At 47.9% G+C, this 12,622-nt stretch overlaps 1 long non-coding RNA gene across 1 annotated transcript; it reads left to right on the forward strand.

Moving 5' to 3' along the window:
• Positions 1–8,980: 8,980 nt before the first annotated feature.
• LOC115517250 lies at positions 8,981–10,023 on the forward strand. The gene is made up of 2 exons (XR_003969753.1): positions 8,981–9,409; positions 9,796–10,023. It is a non-coding gene; the product is annotated as an uncharacterized LOC115517250 (long non-coding RNA).
• The last annotated feature ends 2,599 nt before the right edge of the window (positions 10,024–12,622 follow it).

Here is a 12,622-nt window from a genome sequence, read left to right on the forward strand (position 1 = left end):
CGCGGGCGACGCCTCCCTGGCCCGCGTCCAGAGCCCGAGACCGCGGGGCCTCCCGGGCAGGAAGCCACGCCAGGTCGGCGTTTCTGACGTGGTCGCCCCCGCAAAGGCGCGCTAGGGTCTGCGGTTAGGCCTCCGGGTACAGAGTCTGCGGGCTCTGAGCGTCCCGCCCTGCCGTCGCCTCCGGGAGCCTTCCCCGTCCCGCGCTCTCCGACCGGGCGGGGTGCCCCATCCAGGTGCCCCTGAGCGCGCGCGGCGCCTCTGGCTGTCTGGTCTTTGCCCATCTTCGCCAGCCCCCAGCCTTAACCAGGTGCCTGCCTGGCACTTAGTGTATGGCCCTCGAGTAATACTTACGGAATTAAACGGCACTGAAAGGATTTGCAGGGATTCCGAGTAATCCCGAGCTCAGTGGAAATGGGGGGGGATGGGGGTGGGGGAGAATGGATGGAGTGGAACCAGCTGGGAACTTTATCCTGGCCCCTGGTGGGCGCAGGGCAAAGTTCCCGTTGACAAAAAAAAAAAAAAAAAAAAAAAAAAAAAAAACAAACGGTCACAGGTTTAAAGAAGCAGGCGCAGATTGCAGGAGCCCTCTGCCTCCAGAATATACCCACCCACCCCCAAAAAAGCTACAGCTGGGGATTACTTCATTAGGTGCAAAATTTAAGGGCATGCCGAGGAACTCAGTAATCTAGATAAATTATATTTTAATGCAGTATTTTTGAAAATCAAAAATAATGCAAAAAAAAAAAAATCCCCAGATGAACAAAATAACAAAAATTTAAATGAGGACGGGGTCAGTCATGTCCTACCAGACCATATTGGAGCCTGCAACAAAAGGAAACATAGCAATACTGATTCTTTCTAGTAATCCTTAGGACACATTCAGCTTGTTCATTGTTTGCACTGGGTGTGAAGGGCCCCCTAAGGATTGTTCACCAGGAAGCGGAAAGGCCCTAGCTGCTTAGAAGAGAAGAAAAGTTTCTGTCAGAACAAAGTACCCCAGGTTGCCTTTCAGAACCAGCCTGGTGCACAATTCCCAACCGGTGCCAATGCCCCGGAAATGCCTTCTCACTGACTGACTTCAGATCTCCCCGTGATTCCAAAAGTAATGAATGTATCTTCCACTCCATTTCAAAACGCACATAGACTCAGTACCTTCTGAAGCCAGGTCTGTAGTGGTGCAAGGTTTTATTTAATGTACAACAATCCCATTAGGTGAGTTTATTATCCCTTTATTTGTTTTTTCCCAGCAAAGGAAACTGAAACTCAAAATAGTTGAATAACTTGACCAAGGTCACACAACGTAGGATTTTAACTCCAGGGCAGTGTGGATACTACACTTACTTCTCAGTTCTTGAGCTAGAAGGAGGAGTAAAGAATCACATGAGCTCTGAAATCTTGCTGGGCTCAAACCTAGGACATGGGAGGATAGAATGGGAAATTCTTATCTTCTTTGGCTCTGGCTGTGGCCTGCTCATCTCCTTCTTCCTCTCAAATCCAGGAAAGCAGGGGATTGGCACAGACTAACACAGCATACTAAGACTTGGAAGAGGTGGCAATACATTTGACAAGAAGTGTTCCTGAATGAGTTCACAGAGATGGAAAAGGGAACAATACTGGTCCTCTCTCCTGGAAGTGCCCCCTACCAGGAGGAAACTAAGGCCTCTGCATACTTAGAACCTGCTTCCTGTCCTGGGGAAGCCCCTGGTCCAGCCCACCCCGTCTGACTCACTGGACCCATGGCATGAGTCACACTCTTTCCTCACCCAGCTGTAGTGGCTGAGCCACCAGCCCACCAGGGAACCACACTGACATAAGCCCAACTCAACCATGGGGAAGAGGATGAAGACAGAGGTAGCAGACAGTGGTGAACAGCTGAGACTTGGAGAAAGGAGAGGGAAAGGTAAGGAAGCTCAGAACACAAGAGCTTATCTTACTCTTCCAGGCAGACAACTCTCCTCTCCCTCTCAAGACTTAGGCTGATGTGGAAGGATCCTTGACTCTCTCAGAAGGTCAGATAATATCTAGAATGTGTGAGTTGTACAGGGCTATATGGTCAGTGTTTGCTTGTAGGTGATTCATGTGAAATTCCAATGTGAAATTCCATCATTAGAGAGTCATTCCTCTAGCTATAGATAAGGATCCACTGTTTAAGATACTCACAGTAGAGAACGGTAAATCATGAATCCTTACTCACAATGAATACATTGACTTAATGAGTGTATCAGAATCCAGAATCAGAATCTAATCAGAATTTTATAAATGAAGACTCCCAAAGCCCAGAGAAATAAAATGACTTGTCCAAGGCCCAACAGCCAGTTAGTGGCAATGCAAGACCAGGAAACAGGCTAACAGTACTTCAAGGTACTTCAAGTACTTCAAGGCTAGCTCTCAGCAAACGCCAAGGGCACTTTCCCTAGCAGTGTCCTGCATCAGAACAGGACTGCCTTGAGGGTATTAACTACACACACTGGAAAGAGTTCTGTCTGCAAAGCCAGAAAAGACTTTAAACAATGTCTTCCATGTTTTTTCTGACCATAAATAATTTTTGTGCTCATTATAGAAAGTTTAGAAATTACAAAAAAAAAAAAAAAAGATAACACCACACAAATCCCATCATCCAGGCAGATAATATTTTTACATTCACCTGTATTTTTATTTAAAAATTCTTGAACCTTGTCTTTTTTTCATTTATAATAGCTAATAAGCATCTTAGCAGATCATTAAAAATAATTCAAAAACATAATTTTAATGGTTGAATAACATTTCATCCTGCCTATATCATAATGTATTTCATCATTTTCATTTAGGTTGAATTCCCTATTTTACTGTGTAAATGATGTTATGATAAATACCTCAGTACATAAACATTCTGCCACATCCCTGATTATTTTTGGATAAATGTTGAAAGCATGCTTTTAGGTTAAAAGGTGTATTTTTAAAATTCTTGATACACATCTCCAAACTGCCTTTTAGAAACATACCACAAGATGCCTTTACCAGCAGCATATGATAATGGCAGTCTCGGGTGTCTACACCAGTATTACCTGTAGTATTTTTGGAAATCTTTGCTGATTTTACTGGGAGGAGCAGAGCCCCTTCCTAGATGTATAGGCTCTGTGTTGTCATTATCAGGGGATGGCTAGCTGGGGGAAATCCCCCTGGAAGAGACTCGGAACTGGGAAGTGGCCAGGAAAGAGGGCAGCGAAGAGGTGCAGTGTAGAGCACCACTCACAGGAAAAGGGGGGCATGTGGGGTCTTGGGCAGCCGGGAAAGCACCCTGAAGGCATTGGGCAGAAAAAAGAGGAAGGAGAAGGGAGCTAGAAGTGAAGGCAGCAGAGAGAGCCGGTAGAGAAATTTTGCCCAATTCATGGTTTTGCTCAAAGCCATCCCAAGTTGCTCTCTTACAGCCAGAAACGTATTCATTCATTCATCATTTCATTCATTCACTCACCAAGGTGGAGACTCATATTGAATATGTTCCACGTACAAAGCACAAACCACTTGCCAGGAGGAATACACAGAGCCTGGCCCCAGGCCTTACACATCAGTGTAGACAAAGTACCACTTTGATTAACCATGAATATCCCCCTGGTCTGCCACAGGTGGCAGGGCAGGCCCACCAACACAAAAAGTGGTGTTCCAGAACAGTGCTACCCACACCATCTGTGCTGAAGACCAGTGCTTTTGATTTCCCCTGAGTCGTGGACTATTGTGTGGTCCTAGTGTGCATGACTAGAACATAGCCTCCACCACAGGCAACTTACCAGAGACTTCTGCATCAACCAAACTCATCTATATTCTGTTCAATGAAATAAAACCATCCATCATGCACTTGAATGTCGTGGCAATGCCCAGCTGCCATAAAAGTTTCCAAACACTCTCCATTTCTGTTCTTAGCTTATCATAGAGCAGTACCAAACAGACCACTCATAAAATAAACCACACTTCGAGTGTGAGTTCTGGAAACTTCACATCTTATTTCAGCCATTACATGACCTTTGGCAAATTACTTATCTTCTCTGATCCTTATTTTCCTCATCCATAAAATGGGGTAAGAAAGTGCCTGTCTCATGGGGTTATTGGGTAAAATAAATGAGATGAATAAAAGTAAATTGTGTAGTGCCAATGCCTGGCACACAGTAGGACACAATAAATTCCCTCAATTCCATTTGATCCCAACCTTGTGAAGTTAGTAGGAGTATTGGTTGTAAGTACCCCACAGTTATGGATAAAATACCAAAGCTGGGAAGGGGGTAGAAGAGCAGAGAGTTTATGTTTACTGTGTTCCTATTATGTGCCAAAGACTTAGCATATACTATTTTATCTAATCCTCAAAAATTCCCTGTGAATTGGGGATTATACCCATTCTGTAGATGGAAATGAAGATTCAGAGAAGTTAAATAACTTGGCCAACATCACAAAGCTAGTATATGGCTCAGTCCAGGTTAAAATCTAGACCTGATTCCAAGCCTTGTTCTTTCCACTACTTCATACTGTCTCCTTTGGCTAAAGGATGTTCTCTCTTTGGAGAAGGAATCCCATTGGCCTAAGTCAGAGGGTTACTGTGGTAAGTTGCATTCTTGTTCCCAATTATTCACTGCCTGTGGTAGGCTTCCCTGACCCTTTGACTCAGGGTGGGTCTTGTAACTTGCTTTGACCCACAGAACATCACCTGCACATCCCAGTGGAAGATTTAAGCGCCATCACCTGGTTCCACCCTTGCTCTTTCCACAAGCCCGGCATGGCCCAAATCGGGGCTGCTTCCACAACTTGGGTCCAGGAGTGCACACAACTTGGGAAAAGAACTACAGCCAACGTGAGTAAGAAGTAAGCCTTTGTTGTTGTAGACACTGAGGTTGGGGGAGGGTTGTTTGCTACCACGGTGTAACTGGTGAAAGTTCATTGATACCCACAGCTCTCCACCTCAGCTGCGTCCCAGATCCTGGACGCTACTGGGCAATGCCAGGACTGTGCAGCTTGGAACACCTAACATGGACGGGTGGAGTGCCCTCTCATGAACACCCTGAAACTCACCTCCCTGTTCCACTGGCAAAGCTGAAACAAAACACCCTGAGAGAGCTGTCAGTCTCTCCAGGGTGTTCAGCCAGCCTTTGGTCGGGGACAGCCCAGACTCCCTGCTTCCCCACCAGTGCCCTCCATCCTGCCTGTCCCTCAGAACCCAGCCTTTTAGGAGAAATACTTGTGGCAGCTGTCTCCTGGACAGGAAGGGCAGGGGGTGGAGCAGGATGCATCTCATGACTCAGCTGTCTGTTCAGGGAGAACTGGACCTGTTTAATATAGATAAGGGCCCTCCCCTCCTTCTCTCCCCCCTTCCCCCCTTCTCTAAATGTCATTCCTGGAGGTTAGGCTTTCTTTTGGCTTATTTTGTGTGTGTAAAAAAAAGGGGGGGGGCAACGTGGGGGAGCAGGGCGCCTGGGTGGCTCAGTCGGTTAAGCATCTGACTCTTGATTTTAACTCATGTCGTGATCTCACAGTTCCTGATGGAGTCCGGCATCAGGGTCCACACTGACAGCACAGAGCCTGCTTAGTTAGGATTCTCTCTCTCTCCCTCTCCCAAAATAAATAAATACATTTTTTAAAGGGGGGGGGGTGGTAGAACCTTGGCCTGGGAATGTCTGAGGAACCCCAGCAGGAAGGGGCTGGCTAAGGTGCCATGTGCTGGCCACCGTGTATCACTATCACATCTGGTCATATTTGTTCTCTGGTCTCAGAGGCTCCCACCTGGCCAATCATCAGAATCACCTGCAGGGCTTTTAACCAGCCCCACTCAGGGCCTCCACTCATAACAAGGCAGGTTGTGTACTGCATAAAGAGGGCAAATGGAAGCCAAAGTGCAAGCTATGCTCCACAGTCCACACATGCCCTCAACTCAGGGCTGCATTCTCTAAAGGGAGGGGGGATTTTTCTTAACCTAAAGTCTCTGTCCACTTGCCAAGTCACCTCCTAGCAAGACTGCTTCTGCCCAGAGAAGGCACCTTCTTCTATTTCATACAAAGTAGCAGGGACCATGCCCATCCCCAGGAGATTCTGATTTGTGGATTGGAGAAGCCTCATTTAAGAAACCTGTCCTGGTGAGGAGGTGGGTCAGCTCTGGGAACCTTAGTCCTGAAAACCCCCTGAGCTTCTCAGCCCTCTTAGGGGGAAGGGCCCTCTGAATTCAAACGTGGGTGCCGACTGAAGACCAGCCCCATTGCTGACTACGACGGGGGCAGGAGGAGGGAAATCCTGTGCGTCCCCCAGGTGATGTGGCTCGAGCTGAATTCGGGTGTGCAAGTCAGTCTCCAGGCTGGTCTCCCACCTGCATTCAGGCCGGGCGGCATTAAAGCGTCCCCAGCCCCCACGCACCCAGCTCCGCCCTCGGGAGAGGCTATCAGTTGCTAGGTGGGGCGGTCTGCTCGGGAGATTAGAAGAGGGCGAAGCCTGCCCCAACAATCCCCAACACAGAGCTCTGAACCTAGACAAAGTGAGGAGTAGGGGGTTGCTGCGGGCTTCGTGAGGTTAAAAATGCTAAGAGATGGCGTGAAGACTGAATTCTCAAAGTAGCAATCACTCACACCCCTTTTGGGAGTTTCCAGTGAGGGGGAAGCTGGGGCCAGAACTTCCCAGGACTGGAGGCTGACGCTTCACCGCATTCCAAACGCGGAACCACGTGGGCTGGGCGGGGCAGGCGCCGCGCAGAGGTCAGCTGTGGAGGCCGAGGCAGACTTCCCACCAACACCTGGCGAGCGGGAGCCTTGGACGAAGAGTTTAAGGAGGCTCTCGGAGTGTGGAGGTGCAAGGTCCACCCCTGAAAGCGCGTGTCTCCTTAAATTTTGTGCTGTTTCTCCTGCTAGTCCCGCCCCAGTCCCAGCCTGAGTCCTGACCACCGTGGGTGCAACTTCTGAATTACCTGGCTCCTCCACAGCTTTTGGGGTTGCCCGGCCATGTAGAAGCCCACCTCCCACGAGCAAGGTGAATCTCCTCTCACTTGAAGATCAGAAATTGAGATCTTTCCTGTTCAATTAAGGATACGTTTCCAGCAAGTGCAGACATGGAAGAAAATAGCAGACAAACAGTGGCTAAGATGGCAGACTCTGCATTTGATCTCCTTAAAGTGCAGATCCGACTCTAGAGAGCTATGCTGGGCCTGGGACTTTGCACATGTAACTAGTCACCAGATGATGCTACTGTCCTTGGTCAGGAACCACAGAAGTTACTTAGCTCCTGTAAAGAGGAGACCTCGAACTCAGGTCTGGCTGCACAATTTGCAGGTTCCACTACAGAATGAAAAGGTAGGCTCCAGTTTCAAAACTTAAGAATTTCAAGGTATCAGCAGCAGACTGTTAAAACAGTCGTGGGGCCCTATGCCACTGTTGGAGCCTCACAGGGTTGTTGAGAGGATTAAAGGTTAGCCCGTAAAGCACTTAGATATCACCTGTGCATGTCCTTGATCATGTCGGTGATCATTATCCCTCAGCCCCAGACAGCCTCTCCCTGAACACATGGACTGTCAGACCTTATGTAGTCCAACATTCCTTTTACGGGGGAGGAAATTGAGCTTCCTGGGAAGAGTTCAAAGAATAAATGATAGGTCAGAGGGACAACTTGTGAGGTCACACTCAGAACTCAGACCTCTATGCCAGGGCTTTTCCTCCTGGGCTGTATTCAGTATGTGTGTGGGAGGGTGGGGGTGGGGGTGGGGGACAGGCAGCAGGAAGGTAACCTAGCATCTCAGAAATGCTGAGGGGAGGTTGAGACTAGATGGGTGCCGGTTGTCCCTGCAGGAACACAGTCCAAATCATTGGATCACACACCTGTTGGACTTTTGGGATGTATGTCCTGAGCTCCTTGGTAAGAACCTAGCATCCTGTGGGAATGGCACAGGTGCCCTCAACCACTGCCTCTTAAACAGATCCAGTTGCTGTGCTTTGCGGTTCTTGGTCTGCCCTTCAAAGTTTCTTTGCCTCCTCCCTTGTTGCCACCTACTGCTGTCAGGGTGCCCATCTCCAGCAGCTACTCTATAAATTGCTTACAATCGGATTAAATTTAGAAACATAACCCAAGGTATTAGAACTGTGCAGAAAATAAGGATAAATGGTGTCTGAGTGCTCTCGTCACATGATATGTGCTGCTCCAAAACTTCTCCAGGCTTTTGCTTTTTCACCTGATTTCTGATTCTGTGCTTTGTTTTGCATGAGTGAGGTTGCCAAATATTGAATTCTGGATGAATGAGTTATCACTGTAACAATAAGGAAATTGATAATAGAAAAATTGCAGGTTTTAAGAATTATTGCCATTATTACTATTTTAGTCGTCACTATTAGGACAGGAAAATTGACAGTGAATTTCTGAGGCCGTTCTGAGAACAAGACCAGCTCTTCACTTCCTATTATAAATCAGGGGAAGCCATTTCATGGTAACAGTAGTGCCTTCTCTTTCTAGAGGCCGCTCTCAAGACAGCTTCTATTGAAGACAGCGCTTTGCTCTTGACCCCTAATTGCACTTTCCAGACATGGGGATACACTGTAGCCAGCAATGTGAAGATGGGGTAGTGAGTTATCCAGCCCTCAGATTTGTGTCTACCCCAAACCAGGGCACAGACCATGGCTACCTCTTCCTTCCCTCTCTCCCTCTTACCCCTCCAGGTGTCTCATGATTGCTTAGGAAGGAAGAAGGTGAGCCTCAGGTGTCTGCCCAGTCAGGTAGACCTAAGTGCTGAGCAAGACAACTGTCCTCCAAGAATGGTCTTCCCCACTTCCCTCTCTAGCAGGATCCTGCTTCTCTCTCAGACCCACCTCTGTGGCCCCTCTTCTGAAGCTCTCTCCAGCTCTCTCCCAGAGTTGGGGCTCAGCCTTGTATGTCACTGCATCTTGGTAGAACTAATAATAGTAATAGCTGCCATATTTGGGCCACTGTGCTAAGTCATCCATTAATGCCAACAGCCCAAAGAAGTAGATGCTGTTATTTGCATTTGCAGATGATGAAATGGAAGTAACTTGCCAAGCTTGTACAGAGCTGACTCCAAATTTTGGGCTCTTAACTCAAAAGGTTTACTGAATATCATATACTATGGAGACAATCTCTCAAGATGCAGACTAGAGGCCTGGGGCTCCAATGACTTCTGAGTGAAACTCATGAGTGAGTGCAGAGGAGGGAGGCGTTTGGGAGGGCAGGCATCCCTGCAGCACAATTCCAGGGAGCTGAGTCTACAGCACTGAAATGCTTTGGGGTTCCCTGGGCATTTCTCTTTGTGGCTGTGGCCCGCTCAGGACATTTGTGGCTCTTGGAAGTGGAGTCAGCTAGGAAGTCTGTCACCTATGATGCCAAGGTCTCTGGGAAGTAGGCCTGCTGGGAAAACAGTCCACGTTGTGTCTCATGACCAGGAACAGCTTGAGAGACTGCTATACTTGTGAGTAAGAAACCCACGGAGGCAGACCTACTATAGGCTCTGGAATGACCCAGTCCCCTCCTTATGTATCTTTTGTAGAGCAGACTCCCTGGGGAGCCCATTTGTTTTATCTGCCAAGTCCTTGTCTTAGCCCTTGAATCAAGGTAGCAATCAGGGTTGCATGTCCCTCTGTCCTAAGGGGCGGCACACTTGTATCTTGTAGCTCTGTGTCGTCTTCTCTCCTTCTGCCTTAGAAGCAACACCAGGAGATCCTTTCCTCCTGGGTCCTGAGTCAGGACTAGATTCCAGGATTGTGGACCTCTTCCCTGTCCCCAACCTGGGTCTCAAGGTGGGGCAAGTTTGAGATCTCTGTGGTGGGTTTTTCATTCTGTGACTTTACTCACCAGGTCGAGCCCTGCAAGTGGTGACTGTCAATGAGATCATCTGGAAGGCCTGAAGGCTTGGACCCATGGCCTGTCTGCTACCCATACACTTATGCATGTGCAGGCACACACACACACATACGTGCACTCATGTGTGCCAAACTCGCATTGATCTCTAACTGCCAGTTTGTCCCAATCAGTGTCTTGGTCCAGGAGTGAGATGACAAGTAAAATAAACATACCTCCTCTTTACAAGTGGCTCCTTTCTCTAAGTTCCTGTTGTCCAATAGAACTTTCTTTGCTGATGGAAATGTTCTATATCTGCTCTGTCCGACACCATGAAAGGCTATTGAGCCACTTAAAATGAGACCTAGTGTAAAGAACTGAAGTTTAAATTTTATTCATTTTAATTAGAATTTATACCGCCACCTGTGACCAGTGGGCTAGCAAATCAGACAATGCAGATCTAGGGATTGTCAGGTTTCCAATAAAAACTCAGGACCCCAGGGGCCTGATAGGTGGGGAGTAGATGTATAGGCAATCTATTGGAATTGGGACTGGACGTTAATCTCTATGCTACATCTGTGCTTGAGCTCAGATTTAAAACCTCATCTTTGTCCCCCTTTTTATACATTTTTATTTCTTTTTTATTAAATTTTTTTAACGTTTATTTATTTTTTAGACGAGAGAGACACAGCATGAACGGGGGGAGGGGCAGAGAGAGAGGGAGACATAGAATCGGAAGCAGGCTCCAGGCTCTGAGCCATCAGCCGAGAGCCCGACGCGGGGCTCCAACTCGCGGACCGCGAGATCATGACCTGAGCTGAAGTCGGACGCTTAACCGACTGAGCCACCCAGGCGCCCCTATAGATTTTTATTTCTAATCCTCCCAGCAACTCTGTAAAGAAGATCATCTTTATTTTTGCAGATGAGGCAACTGAGGCCCAGAGAGCTAAGTGACAGCCTGAGCTCACGCAGCACACTGGGGATCAGCCTCATCCCCAGAACTGTGTGGCTCCTGCTCTGGTTCCAAAGCGAGGCTCCTCCCACTGCCTCTCTTTAGGCGCTTTGAAGTCCATTCATCAGAGGGTGGCCCAGCCCTCCCACAAAGCCCTGGGTGCTGCTGCAGTAAAAAACTAGGGTATGGAGGGGCGCCTGGGTGGCGCAGTCGGTTAAGCGTCCGACTTCAGCCAGGTCACGATCTCGCGGTCCGTGAGTTCGAGCCCCGCGTCAGGCTCCGGGCTGATGGCTCGGAGCCTGGAGCCTGTTTCCGGTTCTGTGTCTCCCTCTCGCTCTGCCCCTCCCCCGTTCATGCTCTGTCTCTCTCTGTCCCAAAAATAAATAAACATTGAAAAAAAAAAATTTAAAAAAAACTAGGGTATGGAGACTTCTGAGTTCAGCTGCTGAGGGGAAGTTACTGGCCTATCCAGGAAAGGAGGGGAGTGGCCAGTTCACCCGCACAGACTGACCTGCACCCCAGCCCACAAGTGTCTTATGGAGGAGGCCAGGAGACCGCTGAGCGGGACATATGTCCAAGGCCTTCCTCCTGCCTGAAATTCTTTGCTTGCTGTCTGAATTCCACCAATGGTTCTTTCTCTCTCTCAACAAAGTGTAGAAGAGATTCTTTAATAGCTTGATTTATGGAGAGGAAAAGGAGATTTTGATAGAGGGGAGAGTCATTTGCAAGGTAGAGTAGAGGGAAGGGCAGAACTGGGTGGAACCCCAGCATGGCACTTTAGTCAAAGAGCCTTGAAGACACAGGGTTCCCGGCGGGGGGGGGGGGGGGGCAGTGTGGGATGAGTGAAGAAGCAGGGGACATGGCAAAGAGTATTAGTAGGCCAGATTTTGGGGAGGCACTGAAGGCAAACTTTCAACCCACCTAAACTCAGTCTGTTCCTCTCAGGGCTCTCATGCCAGCCTGGTTCTCTCATGCCCCATGGCCTTTGCATGCACAGCTCCCTGTACTCCAAGCCTCACTAGCCTCTGCTTGGCACACCCCTCCTCTTCCTCTTTCAGGTCCCAGTTTAAAGATTACTTTCTCAAGGATATCTTTCTGGCTCCCAGGCTTTATTTAATATGTATCGTGTTGCATGTTCTCACATGTATCATGTTGCATGTTCTTACGGCAACTTCTTTCCTCCATGTGCTTAGCTCATCTTTTAATTGTTTACTTGTTATTATTTGATTAATGTCTTATTCCCTCATTGGATTCTAAGCTTCATGAAAACTAGGACTATGTGTGGTTTTACTCTTGATTTTAGCCACAGCAACTCCTCATGATGCCTGGCACATAGGCACCATTCCATAAATAAGGGCTGAATAAGTTCAGTGAATGCAGGTTAAGTGGGTCCATCCACCATGGGGCTTTCTGTCCCTTTCCACAAAGAAGTTGACTCTGCCCAGACTGATCACCAGAACTGTGATGAGTCTGTCCCTAAGTCACTCTTAACTTCTTCATTCATACCTAGAAGAAAATCAGTTACAATGCTTTGGGTTCCAAGTAACCAAAAGTCCACCAACAATGGCTTAAACCCTAGGGAGATGTGTTTATCTACTTAACAAGGAGCCTGGAGGTAGGTGACATCAGAGTTGACCCAATGGCTCAATGCTGCCATCACAAATCAGGCTTTTCCCAACTTCCTGCCCTGTCCTCATTCAGGCATTTGTTGCCACAGCAACAAACATCATTCTCTCAAAACACTGTCTCAAGCAGGAAGGAAAGGGACAAGAAGGGATTGGGAGGGTGTTTGTTTGCAAGATGAATTTAAAGAATAAAATGACCATCTGTACCAGCCTCTAGGATAGTACTTAACAACATGGTTTTGCAGTTAATTCTTTATCTATGAGCACC

Source organism: Lynx canadensis, chromosome B3, assembly GCF_007474595.2.
Source record: "Lynx canadensis isolate LIC74 chromosome B3, mLynCan4.pri.v2, whole genome shotgun sequence".
Lineage (NCBI taxonomy): Eukaryota > Metazoa > Chordata > Mammalia > Carnivora > Felidae > Lynx > Lynx canadensis.